Source organism: Bos indicus x Bos taurus, chromosome 14 (genome assembly GCF_003369695.1).
Source record: "Bos indicus x Bos taurus breed Angus x Brahman F1 hybrid chromosome 14, Bos_hybrid_MaternalHap_v2.0, whole genome shotgun sequence".
Lineage (NCBI taxonomy): Eukaryota > Metazoa > Chordata > Mammalia > Artiodactyla > Bovidae > Bos > Bos indicus x Bos taurus.
Genome location: NC_040089.1, coordinates 45,487,584 through 45,502,300, shown reverse-complemented (window position 1 = coordinate 45,502,300; position 14,717 = coordinate 45,487,584). Strand labels below are relative to the sequence as shown.

General features: G+C 39.1%; 1 protein-coding gene across 4 annotated transcripts in view; it reads left to right on the top strand.

Moving 5' to 3' along the window:
- COLEC10 (collectin subfamily member 10) overlaps positions 1-14,717 on the top strand; it is a 174,128-nt gene that overhangs the window by 82,030 nt on the left and 77,381 nt on the right. For all 4 annotated transcript variants that reach the window (XR_003514481.1, XM_027561266.1, XM_027561264.1 and 1 more), the window contains exon 2: positions 4,681-4,776. The gene's annotated coding sequence lies outside the window, so the exon portion shown is untranslated. The remainder of the gene's footprint in view (positions 1-4,680; positions 4,777-14,717) is intronic.

The window sequence follows — 14,717 nt, the reverse complement described above, 5'->3', positions numbered from 1 at the left end:
GACTAGTATTTTGAGTTCAGTTCAGTTCAGTTGCTCAGTCGTGTCCAACTCTTTGTGATCCCATGAACCACAGCACGCCAGGCCTCCCTGTCCATCACCAACTGCCGGAGTCTACCCAAACCCATGTCCATTGAGTCATTGATGCCATCCAACCATCTCATCCTCTGTTGTCCTCTTCTCCTCCTCCCCTCAATCTTTCCCAGCATCAGGGTCTTTTCAAATGAGTCAGCTCTTCGCATCAGGTGGCCAAAGTACTGGAGTTTCAGCTTCAACATCAGTCCTATCAATGAACACCCAGGACTTATCTCCTTTAGAATGGACTGGTTGGATCTCCTTGCAGTCCAAGGGACTCTCAAGAGTCTTCTCCAACACCACAGTTCAAAAGCATCAATTCTTCGGTGCTCAGCTTTCTTAACAGTCCAACTCTCACAGAGTTGCTGCTGCTACTGCTGCTAAGTTGCTTCAGTCGTGTCCGACTCTGTGCGACCCCATAGACAGAAGCCTACCAGGCTCCCCCGCCCCTGGGATTCTCCAGGCAAGAACACTGGAGTGGGTTGCCATTTCCTTCTCCAATGTATGAAAGTGTAAAGTGAAAAGGAAGTTGCTCAGTCGTGTCCGACTCTTAGCGACCCCATGGACTACAGCCTACCAGGCTCCTCCATCCACGGGATTGAGTTAGCAGAATACTAATAATATATAATTCCCTGTTCATTGGGCAAGATCTCCTACAAAATATTTTCTTTAACCTTGTTTATTTAGCCTCTTTACAGCACACATGAGTAACAATCACAGCAGATAGTGTCAATAAGCAAGCAGAATGGAAAATAATTAAAGTAATGTGCTTGCGTGCATGGAAGTATCTATCAGAAATTATAATGCTCATGATCTGTATTCTCCTAGAATGAAATTAAAGCTCACAATGGCTTTGTATGTGCATTAGCTATTATTTTGTACTTTCAGGAATATCTGCTATCTCTAGTTTGTTGTGATTATTTTTGAAAAGCAGAAACAGGAAGAAGAGATATGAAACTGTGCTGGATTAATAAGAGTGCCCGAGGCATGGACAAAATATTATTGTACTTCACACAAAAATGGGGTGACCCAGCTGAGCTCAGATATCAAACCTATCTGTATCCAGGAGGATGTTAATTTTCAGTGAAAACTCTTGGATAGATGCCAATAAATTCTGGGAAAAGGAAATAATATTATACAGATTCCTTCTCTGAGATCTTTGATGTCCAGAGAGAAACCCTTTTTGAAAAGACAATTATTTTCTCCTTTGGCTCATCTTTGAGGATTGCTGCAGCTGGGTCATTTTGTACCCAAAGACCACCACAAAGTTCAGAGAGTGTAGGAGGGGCCTTCCCATTAAATCTATGGTCAACCATTCACATTTTCCAAAAGTTAGTTGACAATTACAAGGTTTGGGGACTTTCAGTTATAATTGTATTGCAAAAATAATAAGAGAGGAACCAGGCAGAGGTTATGTTAAAAGGCCCTTGGTGGCTGTCAAGGACATGTGGTTCAGCCTTTGAAGTCAGTTTCAATAGATTTTCATGTGAAATAAGCGGAGTAAAATGTTGCCATTTCATATTTCACAAGTGATATTGTTTAATGTACTGATGTTGTTTCTTGTAAATTTGTTTTAGGGAGTCATTTTATTTCCTCTGACTACTATTTCGGAACTCCTCCATTAAGCGAAGCAAAACAGCGGGTTGAAATTACATCTCTATTTTTTTTACGTTACTTAAAAAAAATTAATTCAAGCCCTTGTTTTTTTCTTAAATAAAAGATACAGAAAGCTAAACGAATATGAAGTAACAGTCTTGTTTTCCTATCTCTTCATATCCCTTTCAAAATTTCTTTTTGTATAAGTCCAAAAAAATACAAAACCGAATTTTATGTGTAGACCCACTCATGTAGCAGATACACTATATTGTGTATTTTACCCAAATAGAAATATAAAATACTATAGAGTACTTTGATTTCTCTCTTAACATTTCTTGGAGACATTTCAATATTATTATATATAGATCTTTGCATTCTTTTTAATATTTGCAAGTCATTCTATTGTTTGAATGTACCATAATATAGCTAACTAGTGATTTCTGTATCTTGTTGTTGCAAATACTGCTGTAATGGAGAGGATAAATTCCTTACATGGCATTTCTTGGATCAGTGCATCTTAAATTTTGACAGATTAATAAAGTTCCTACTAAGAGTATGTGTGAGCGCTTGTTTTAGGCAGGTATTCTATTGTCTGTGTGTGTCATCCTCTATACCAGGCTGAGGGTGTGGTATCAATCGATGTAAGCAAAATAAGTAAATAAAGAATAGAAACTTGGATACAACAAAGGTGCTAGTCAGGGTCCCAGCAGGGAATAGAACACCCACTCAAATGAGAATAATTTAAGGATGAGTCATTTACAAAGAACTTTTTGTAATGATGCAAGTGGATAGACGGGAAACCCATGGAATCATGCAGTAATCTGCAGGTGGTAAATAGTGGCTGAGATATAACCTCTGAGGCATAATGGAGAGGAGGGAGCAGATATTGGACTTCAGGGAAGTCACATAGAGAAGTTCACCTTGAGAGGAGTGGTACATGGCCATATGTTGAGGGTCAAGGCATCATGAGGGTCCCCTTTCCCACAGTTTCCTGGGGACAGGGGTCCCATTGGCTTAGTGAAGCAGAAGCCAAAGCCCATGCTCTTCACTGGGGTCCATACCAGTCAATTTCACAAGGCAAACAGGATGGTTATAAAGGATGAAGAATACAGCAGCTTCCCACTACCTATCTATTTTATGCATGGTAGTGTTTACATGTCAAGGAAGCTCAGCATGGTGCTCTGTGATGGTCTAGAGGGATGGAGTTGGGGGCGTGGGAGGGAGGCTCTAGAGGAAGGGGATATATGTATACTTATAGCTGATTGATGTTGTTGTACAGCAGAAACGAACACAACACTGTAAAGCAATTACATTCCAATTAAAAAATATCCTATGACAAACCTTAAAGGCAAAGAATATTAAAAAATGAATGGGTATATATATATATATATATAGGCCTGGCATGCTGCGATTCATGGGGTCGCAAAGAGTCGGACACGACAGAGCGACTGATCTGATCTGATCTGATATATATGACCAAATGACTTTGCTGTATAACAGGAATTAACAATTGTAAACAATGTAAGTTGAACAATTATAAATTACAATGAACAATTGTAAATTATTTACAGCATTGTTAAAATTAACCATTGTAAACAATTTACAACATTGTAAATCAACTATACTACAATAAAAATAAATTTACAAAAGAGTGAAAAATAGATCTGAATAGGGCAAAAAATTAAAATCACCCCAACATAAAGATGATTTCTATCACTACTGATTTCGAGAATGACTCATCCCAAACCAGATAAGGACCTATACAAACTCAGCACATATCTAGGGGCAGAGTCTTTTTTTTTGTACAGTATATCTTCTTATTAACCAAATATTTTATTTTGTGAATCATCTATGGGGAGGGACCATATCTAACTTATTCATCACACTTTTAGCAGAACCCAGAACAATGCGTGGCACAGATGAAGCACTTAATAACTAGTAGTTGGGCAAATAAATGCAAGAAAAAAGTTTCTTATTTCTGAACTTGACATTTTATAATGTTATTTAAGCCAGCTTCTTCATTTTCATTTCCTAGGACTCGTGGTGGGAAATTGTCTTCTAGAGAATGGTGGGCCTCTCCTACTTTCATGAGAGGCCAACCCTAGAATTGAAGTCATACCAGCTTGGTTCTTCCAAGGGACTTACCTATATGATGAGGTCCAGGGTACAGGATTTCACTCATACACAGAGCATGTATGTGTGTGCAGAATTGCTCAGTTGTGGCTGACTCTTTGCCACCCTATGGACTGTAGCCCGCCAGGCTCCTCTGTCCATGGGATTCTCTAGCCAAGAATACTGGAGTGGGTTGCCATGCCCTCCTCCAGGGGATCTTCCCCACCCAGCGATCAAACACACATCTCCTCTGTCTCTTGCATTGCAGGCAGATTCTTCACCAGATGAGCCATCAGGGAAGCCCACACAGCATAGTTGACGGGAATAATTACAGACATATAAACAGCATTCGAGGTGATGAGAGGTTTCCATTCCTACTTTTTCCAAAGTGTTTTTTTCCCCTTCAGGTTTATTGAGATTAAATTGACAAACAAAATTGTGTATATTTAGCAAGTACAATGAGATGATTTGGGACATTGTTACCACAGTCGAATTAATTGACACAATTCATCACCTTCCATAGTTACTATAGTTACCACAATGTACATTAGATCCTCAGTCCACAAAGGGTTCTGAACTCTCAATTGATCATCTCAAACATCTGTTCACAGTATGAACTTCCTTGATAGAGATTTCTTTTGCCTGTGTACATCTAGATTATTATTCTTGGAAATCTTTGAATCTAATTGACACTCATTCCATTAAGGCAGTGATCACATTGAACTGTATTGTTTTCCTCTTGAATGACTGTATTAAATATAAATTTTGTTGTCTAGCTGCCTGAAGTTTCAAACCCTGTCTTTTTCATCATGAAATCCACAACATGAATCTTGGCATTTAATAGGTGCTCAATAATTAGAAGCTTAATTTATTCAGGTCAACCGTTCTTTCCTTTTCTAGGCTCTTCTGGACACATCCCTAGACTTCAGAGATACAGCAAGAAAGTTAATTCTCACTCTTTTCTGCTACTGAACAGAGAGCATGAAAATGACCATGGTAAGATTTGGGCTTTAATATGAGACCAACTGGAGCTCACATCACAGTTTTGCCATTTCTAGCTTGATAACCTTGAGTTATCAACTTCTTGAGTTATTCAACTTCTCTGAGGTTGCTGAGAGAATGTAACAGGTTTATGTACATAGTAAGTTCACTGACATGAAGAAATACTAGCTTTCCCACTTCTATCACCCTCTTTTCCCTTAAGGGTACCAAAAGCTGTGCTGTGGTTAAAGTCAAAGGATGGGACCGTGGATTCAAATGGGGGCATTTAAAGACCTTGTAATTTTAGAAAAATTCATGGCATGATGGGAATCAACATTCTTCCATTAAACTTTCCTTTCCATGAGATGTGGAAACTTAATCCTAGTACTGCTTAATTTTCTGTATTTATTTTTTGGCCACTCCACACGGCACGAGGGATCTTAGTTCCCTAACCAGGATTCGAACCCATGCTCCCTGCAGTGGAAGCTCAGGTCTTAAACCACTGGACCACCAGGGAAGTCCCAATCTTAGTACTATATCAAATGAACAACTGAACACAATACCATAGGAATTTATGTACATTCACGCCCCTCTTTTCTACATAAGCTGGAATGTATAAAATTTGAATCAATGGATGTTTGTGTTGAAATGATAGTGTTATACCCTCATTCTCATTCATTCATGAATCTTGTGATCCATCTTTGTGGGCCTTTAGATTAATCATCGATATTTTGTTCTTGAGTTAACCTGTCCACACAATTTAATAAACACACCAGGATTATTTCCCAACCTTATCAGATGCTGCTACATTAGCTTTCTTCAAGTTCTTTTCAGTTTTACATGACCATCTAAGTATTATACATAAAATTATAACATGAAAAATATACATTACAATTATATAAAATGACACTATATGTAAAATTAAATATGTGCAATTGTAGCAGTCTTACTAATAGCATTAAATTATATCACCCAAATTCTGTTTCTAAAGGCTCAGGAGTCACAGTGTGTGGCATGCATAGCATTGTCCCCCTGTCCCTGTTCACCTTAATTGCCCCTTCCCTCACCATGCTCTCTCTAAAGCCTTTATTCCAGTCATGTAGACAGAACCTTCTTTTTGCTTCACCAAGGCTTTCTTTTTTAATTCTGGAACATGCACTTCCTTCTGTTTATTTCTATTGTGCCCCAACTTCCAATTCCACTCACATTCCCAAGGTCAGTTCCCTCTGCTCACCCTTCAGTTTTCTGCTTGAAACAGCAGCTTCCACAGAGGCCATTCCTGACCCCTCCTGGGGTCGCTCACCCTGCCAGGGCATCCTTGGCACCCTGCCCTTCTAATGGGTAGTGCTTTCCCTATGTCAATGTTAATGCTGATTTAACTTTCTTTTTTTTTTTATTTAATTTTTATTCTATACTGGAGAATAGTTGATTTACAATGTTGTGTTAGTTTCAGCAAATGTTGTGTTTGTATAGCAAAGTAATTCAGTTATACAAATGCATGTGATTTAACTTCCTGACTCTTTCTTTATATTATAAGACCTCAGAGGAAAGGACCTGTGAGTTGTCTGATTTCTTGTTATGTACCTGTTGTCTGTGCATGATCCCTGTGTGCATGCATGTTACATCATTTCATTCGTGTCTGACTCGGCGACCCCATGGACTGTAGCCCCCCAGGCTCCTCTGTCCATGGGATTTCCCAGGCAAGAATACTGGAGTGGGTAGCCATTCCCATCTCCAGGGAACCTTCCCAACCCAGGGAACTATTCCAGGTCTCCTGCATTGCAGGCAGATTCTTTACCAATAAGTGACTTAGCATAGCATAGCATAGCATATCTGTAAAACAAGAGATGGGGTTAGTGGACTTCTAAGAAATCTTCTGCCTCTGGCCCAGGCAATATATATAATATTAAACTATCCAGTGAATGGATTCTACTATTTTCTTCCTGGTAAATTTTGTTTCTTTATGACAACTCCAAGTCATGATGCATGAAACACCAGAAAGAAGAAAGCAGATACCAACCACAAAAATTACATCATTAGTTAGGCTTGATTCTGAAATTAACTATTATTTTGTTTTTGTTTTGGGGGACCTAGCATAGTAATAGTCTTAAAAGCAGACATTCTCGAAGGAGAAAAAGATGTTCTCAGTTCCTTAATATCTCTTAATATCAAGGTGGAAGATTAAACCATGTGGAGTGAAGTTCAGAATATGATCTAAGGGATATAGTTATCACAAAGGGAAGAGCAAAAGCCCATTCATCCTAGAGCATGTGGGGAGAAAGAAGAAAGTCAACAGGAAGCATGTAGTGAAATACACATGCTGTGGGTCTCTGTTGTTGTCGTTGTTTATTCGCTAAGCCATGTCTGACTCTTTTGTGACCCCATGAACTGTAATCCACCAGGCTCCTCTATCCATGGGATTCTCCAGGCAAGAATACTGGAGTGGGTTGCCATTTTCTACTCCAGGGTATCTTCCCAACCCAGGGGTCGAACCCGAGTCTCTCATGTCTCTTATGTCTTCCCAACCCAGGGATAGAACCTGAGTCTCTTATGTATCTGCATTGGCAGGCAGCTTCCTTACCACCAAGTCACCAAGGAAGCCATGCTGTGGGTCTCCGCTTCGTTTAAATCCCTAACAAGAATTTCCATACTGATAAGGGATATATTAGTCATCTTTAGCAGGAAGATGTACGTTCAAAGCTTTGAGCAAAGAAAATTTGATGAAAGGGCTATTTACAGAGAGGTATGGACAGAATTAAAGGAGCCAGTAAGAGATGAAGAAGCACTAAGGATTATCAACAGAGGGGAAGCATCAGAAAGAGGAGCTGGGTTTTGGGATCCACAAGAGGAAGAGTTTTAACTGTATGCAAGAGAGTCATTCAACAGGAGCTGTGACTATTGATACGAGAGAGCCAGTGTCAGACTCTGGCCCTACAGGGGGAGTGTGGAGGGAACACCTCTACTTCTCTCCCTCCCCACCTCCTGAACGCCAGCTGATGATGCTCAGCGATTTGGCAAATTCAAACCCAGAAACTAGAGGACAAGTGAGACTCTAATCTGGTCTAAAAGGGACAGTGGGATTTTTTTTTCTTGGATTTTCCCCCAGGAAAAAAATAACAGGGGCAAATGGAGAATAGCTAACACAAAATAATTTCCAGACACATGGGGTTGTGCTTTGTGTGCCCAGACGTAACCTGCGAAACGTCACAGCTAGTTTGGCACCATGTCAAAGGGGCATGCAAATCCTTGTCAGAGTGGACGTCTATGGAATTTGGCCCCTAACATGGATGGAGCTGGGTCTTAAACCTATTTGTCTTGCTCCCAAGCCCATGCTATTATCTAGTACCAACTATTTTTGGCTCTTGTTGTCAGATCCTCAGCAGAGAATCTGCTGAAACAGCACTTCTTTTTTCCAGTCTGATCTCCAAATGATGGAGTACCATTTCATTCTTGTAGGAAAATCTGAAGGTGTATTTTTTTTTAATGGCATTTCCTTCAGTACATCCGTTCAGTAGCAAAACACAATAAGAATGCATTTTCATCATTTTGATGAAATGGATCCAAAACTAAAAGAATACCACCTAATAGCATTTGCTAAGTGCTAATAAGTTTGAAATCTTCCTTTTCCTAAACTATGCCAACTGGGTTCAAATTTTTACCTTGCCTCTTACTTATAATATGACTTTGGCAAACTGTTTGAATTCTTTGTATGTCATTTTCTGTACCTGTGAGATTGAGGTGAAATAAGATAGATGTTAGGAATCAATATTTTCATGTACCTAAAGTCCTTTGAAGAGTGATTGGTATATATTACAGATTAAAGGGACTTCCCTGGTGGTCTAGTGGTTAAGAATCTGCCTGCTAATGCAGGGGACACAAGTTCAATCCCTGCTCTGGGCAGATCCCACATACTGCAGAGCAACTAAGCCTGTGCACCACAACTACTGAAGCCCTTGCCCCTAAAGCCTGTGCTCTGCAACAAGAGAAGCCACGGCGATGAGAAACCCATGCACCTCACTAGAGAGCGGCCCTCACTCTCCACTACCAGGAGAAAAGCCTGTGAAGCAACAAAGACCCAGCACGAGCAAAAATAAATAAAATTTTAAGAAAAAACAACTGTGACTCCCAGCTAAATCCATATTTAGAGAAAAAATGATTAAAACTCAGTAAATGGTATTATTACATCTCTTAACAATAACACCTTGTGCTTTTTATTCAGCAAACTTTTAGTGGACACCCACTCTACAGGGAAGACCTATAAAAAATGGTTTTTGTACTTAACATCAGAACTTGGTAGGAAAAACAGACTAGTTAATATAAGGAATTGCATGACAATTCAGAGAGAGTCATAGAGGTCTGAGTTACACTGCTGCTGCTGCTACTGCTGCTAAGTCGCTTCAGTCGTGTCCAACTCTGTGCGACCCCATAGACAGCAGCCCACCAGGCTCTCCCATCCCTGGGATTCTCCAGGCAAGAACACCGGAGTGGGTTGCCATTTCCTTCTCCAATGCATGAAAGTGAACAGAGAAAGTGAAGTCGCTCAGTCGTGTCCGACCCTCAGCGACCCCATGGACTGCAGCCTACCAGTCCATGGGGTCGCTGAGGGTCAGACACGACTAACTACCATTATTGACTGGTGTTGTCACAAATTCAAACTGGCCAGACAATGGTTGAGATGTGAAATAGGCAAGAAGGGAAACCAAACTTTGTGATCAATATGATAGTCATTCCTTATTTGTGATACGTTTGAACTTTTGTTTTTTTAAGGTTTTAACGTTTTAAAAAGTCTTTTCAAGAAATAACCCTGGTTTTATGGAATTTTCACTGGGGCAGCCGCTCAGAGACACAAGCTCAGTTGCCAGCACTACAACTTGCTGGCTCTGTGCTGCTGGACCATCCTCTCTGAGCATCCTCATTTGTAAAATGAACCTAGCATCTACCCTTCTGTGCTGCCCCCATAAAACACCATTAGGATCAAATAAGCTAAATGGATGTGCTAGTAAGAGTGTTAAAAACATGAGACTTTGTGCAAATGTAAAGAGGAAGGTTGTTATCCCATGATATACCCTGAGGTGACACTGTAGTTGTTAAAAACACAGGGCTTGGATTTCAGATATTGTTGCCGTTTAGTCACTAAACAGTCTTTAATGTCGCTAAAAAGTCTTTAATGTCACTAAAAAGACTTTAGTCTTTTATGCCCCCATGGACTGTAGCCTGCCAAACCCATCTGTCCATGGGATTTCCCAGGCAAGAATACTGGAGTAGGTGGTAATTTCCTTCTCCAGGGGATTTTCTTGGCCCAGCTATCAAACCCACATTTCCCACCTCTCCTGTATTAGCAGGCAGATTCTTTACCACTGAGCCACCAGGGAAGCCTTGGATTTCAGATATACTTGTGTTTGAATCCTGGCTTTGCCACTTACTAGCTGTGCAAACTTGGTTGAGTAATTAATCTTTCTGACCCTCATTTTATGTAGTGGATCATTTTGAGAATTTGTTGAGATTGTGTGTAGAAAATGTTTAGCACATTATTAATATCAAAGCTCAATAAGCTCTTTAAAAAACTATTCTTTATACTGCAGCTTGGGTAGGAATGCATCATAGTAATCAAATGAAGAAGCAATCTTGCACCTAAAATTTATAACTAAGAGTCATAACAGAAGAGAGAAACTATATTTGTATTTGTCTCCCAGGGTCAGCAAGATGACTTGAGGAAGTTTTGAAATGTTAGAATTCAGACAAGCAATATGGAAAGTCAAAACAATATACCAAATTGTGCCTGTGGCATATGCAGAAGGTAGATAAAGCTTATCACTTCTAATTTAAAAGGGGAGATTTATTAAACTAGATAAGGATCTAGAATTTGTGATAAATTTTGTTTCTGTTTCTTATCCAACCACTTTTCTGTTTTTAATAATTTACACCTCTGAAGTTACGTGGACCATGTAACACTTTTATCACCCAGACTTTCAAATGACACAAAGACTTGCAGACACCCAGAAACAATAGCAGGAAGCCAGAGAATTTACCTAAAAATTGAAGGTGAGTCAAATAGGAAAAGTCTTCGTAACCAAGAGCAACCAGACAGCGTCTAATGTGACTTTCCCACATGAAAGACTGTTATAACAAAAAACCCCACCAGTATCCTAAGCCGTAGAGTTTTGCCAAAAACACACATGAAAAAAACATTTCCTGTCTGTGCTGAACTACCAAGTTGCTGTGACATTATGTGTCTGGGTGTGACTTTCATTTTTTTTCTCTTTTTTTAAAAAATATAAATTTATTTATTTTAATTGGAGGTTAATTACTTTACAATGTTGTATTGGTCTTGCCATACATCAACATGAACACATGTATACCTGTGGCGGATTCATGTTTATGTATGGGTGTGACTTTCAATACAGATAAACAGTCTTGCTCTTTTTTTTTTCAGAGATAACATTACCAACAGTATATTCCAGACTCAAATTCTGTTTGTTTTCTTATCTGATATTTATTGAAACTTCATATTATTTTCATAATTGGTCTCTATTTTCATATATGCATATGGCAATGCAAATAGAAATTTGAGGGGCATAGAAATCCTAGAGCATTAGGGCTAGAAGAAGACTTAATAGTAACTTGCATGTGTGCTAAGTCACTTCAGTCGTGTCCAACTCTTTGTGACCCTATGGACTGTAGCCCACCAGGTTCCTCTATCCAAATGAAGAGGATTCCAAGGGAAGAGATTCTCTAGGCAAGAATGCTAGAGTGAGTTTCCATGCCCTTCTCCTGGTGATCTTCCCGACCCAGGGTCAAACCTGCATCTCTTACATCTGCTGCCTAGGCAGGCAGGTTCTTTACCACTAGAGCCACCTGGGAAGCCCCATAGTGACTTAGTCAGATGCAAATACTGAACCCAAGAGAGGATGATGATTCTTTGAAAATCTCACACTTAGAAGTGAGACCACCATATCTTCTTTCTATTTCCTTTTACTTTTCCACTATATAATGCTGCCTTTCAAAATAAGTCAACAAAAACAAGTCTTAAGAAAAAAGTTAGAACAAATACCTGTACAGGGGAATTTTTACTATTGTGGATATTGGAAACACTCAAACTAGGGAGATCACATATCCTAGTTTGTCCAGAGTAGTTCAGTCTGCATCTGTTGTCCTGTTGTAATCATCAATAGTCCCCCATTTGCTCTCATAATTGTGTGATTTAGAAGATAATTTCTATGGTCACCTTAATGAAGGCACAAGTTTCTTGTTGAATGTGAAGAGTCACATTTTACTTGCAAAGAACCTGAAGGTACATTCTAACTTGGCCTTCCGTAAGGAAGTATACACAAGCTATTATAAGCGTTTGGGATTGAAAAGAGGCTGGGGGATGGGAAATACTGTGTGCTTGAAAATGAGCAAGGTCACACACAATGGCCATAGTAAAGCTGTGCTCAGTCACTCAGTTGTGTCTGACTCTTTTCGACCCCATGGACTGTAGTCCACCAGGCTCCTCTGTCCATGGAATTTCCCATACAAGAATACTGTAGTGGGTTGCCATTTCCTACTCCAGAGGATCTTTCCAACCTAGGGACGGAACCTGCATCTCCTGCGTCTTTTGCATTGGCAGGTGGATTCTTTACCACTGAGCCACCTGGAAAGCCCAGAGTAGAACTAACCACTACCAGAAAGACCCAAGCATGTACATGTAGCTTTGCAAGATGTCTTCAATGAGAATTTTGGTTCTGTTTTTATTTTTATTTTTTTTAACAAACAAACACACATGAAAGAGTAGTAAAGCTATGCTGTGACTGAAAAAACACAGCTGGGACCCAAACACATTGAGACCCAAACTCATGTTTCAGCAAAATGTAACCTGAGGCTTATTACTCTAAATCTCTGGATCTTATTATTTCCATTGTTTATAAAGTAAAATGACTCGATGAGACTCTTTGTTTTCTTTCTAGCTCCAATTTTAGACTCCCATGGATTTGTTAATTAGCTTTCATGATTTTATCATTTCTCAGGAAAAATTATTACTCATACAGCCACCCCCGCCTCCACCATCACCATCACCAATTTGCCTCAAGCTCTTGATGAAATTTCCTCAGAAATTTCAGAAAATGAGAACCACAAAGAATTTCTCCATCTGGAATTTGCCTTGGGCATTAATACAACTTACCACAACCTAACAACTTAAGGTCATGTTGGTAGGCCAATGTTTCAGATTTCACCTTCCAATACAGAGAGTGAAAGTTTGATCCCTGGTGGGGGAGCTAAGATTCCACGTGCCTCATAGACAAAAAAATAGTATGTAAACAACAGAATTTGTTACTGTAACAAATTCAATAAAGACTTTTAAAATGATATGCATTAAAGAAAAAAAAATAATCTTAAAAACAGCAACAACATAAAACAACGTGAGTTCAGAACAATAGGGGTCCATCTCTCCATCCCAGTGTCCTGGGATGTCATTGCATGTTTCATGTTTTTATCTTTTTAGCTCAGTGGCAAACGAAGGCTCTACCTGTATACAAGGAGTGGATAAAATGTGGCATGACCAATCGGCTCAACTCTGCTTTTTCTCCCCAGTTGGCTTAGAATTTGGCCCAGCAACTCATGATGACAATAGGGAAAACTGAAACAATAGGATTAGATATGCTATAACCTCATTTGATGGCATGAATAGACCCAGCTTCATTTTTTCTGAACTCCATTGCTGAGTTTTAATGAGAAGTCCAAAGGTCAATTACTTTTTGACCGCCTGTTTGAAGAGAAAACTGATAGCTGGGAAAGTTGATTGTATCATTCACTCTGCACACACAGCAAATTGGTTTTCTATTTATGGAGAATGTTTTTAATTAGTGTTTGTATCATGCATTAAAACTGGGCAACTATAAATAGTTAACAGCTGTGATATTTTATACCTTAAAATTCAAAACTCCCCCCCACCCCCCACCTCAGTTTGATGAATTCTAACCCATAGCTCTCTGTTTACATGTTTGCTATTTTGGTTCTGTGTAATTCTAGAAATAACTAGTTTCAGACAGTTATGGTTTAGTGAACGCAGGGAATTGCTTTTGCTAAAATTATTGTTGCTTGTTTCTAAAACTCCTACAGAATAAATCTACGGTCTTTGGAAAAGCAAAAGTTATTTCCAATGACACATACTATTTGCTGAAAATTTACGGTAGATTGACTCATGCATCTTTGCATTGTACTTAGATTAAAATACTATAGCTTTGGTTGAGCGGCAGATGTGTCAGTGGCCTCTCTGTGGCTTAACAGTTTGTTTTGATAGGACGTAGAAAGTTTACCTAATTATAGGAGGCTCATTATTGGTTCTGAAGGAGGAAAAAAGTCATCTCAACATTGATTTCTTCTGGAAGTGAATCATGCAGTTGTATAACTTTTAGCACCACTGTCTGTCTCCATCTGTGATCTTCTTTTTTTTCTTTTAGTTAATGTGAAGTTTGTCATTTCAAATAATGTCTGATGTCTGGCCCCAAGCTATTTGTAGATTTATCCTACCCAACATGTGTCACTGATCCTTGTTTAGATTCTGCAGCCTTCATTCTGGCAAACTCTTTTCATTTTAGCCTTGCTTTTGCTTTGTTGATGGCTCTGTACAGATTATAATGGACTCTTTCAGAAACAGTATGATTAATGGTGATTATCATAAGTCCGTTGATGTACAGTAAATTGGAATTCTTGACATGAATTTATCATTCAGATTAAATATTAGCCTCGTCTTATTTCAACAGTTGCTTTGCCCATATTTTATATTGGCCAACCCATCCTTTTAATGGTACCACTTAAAGAAACAATAGATAGTTCAAACTATTCACTCAACACATCCAGTCTCTATATTGAAGCTAGAGATGTTGGAATTCTTCTAAACATGAAAGATGCCTTAATTTTCAAACAATTGTAATTTTACAATTAGACTTTCCTGAGTTTTACGTGGTATTGTATCT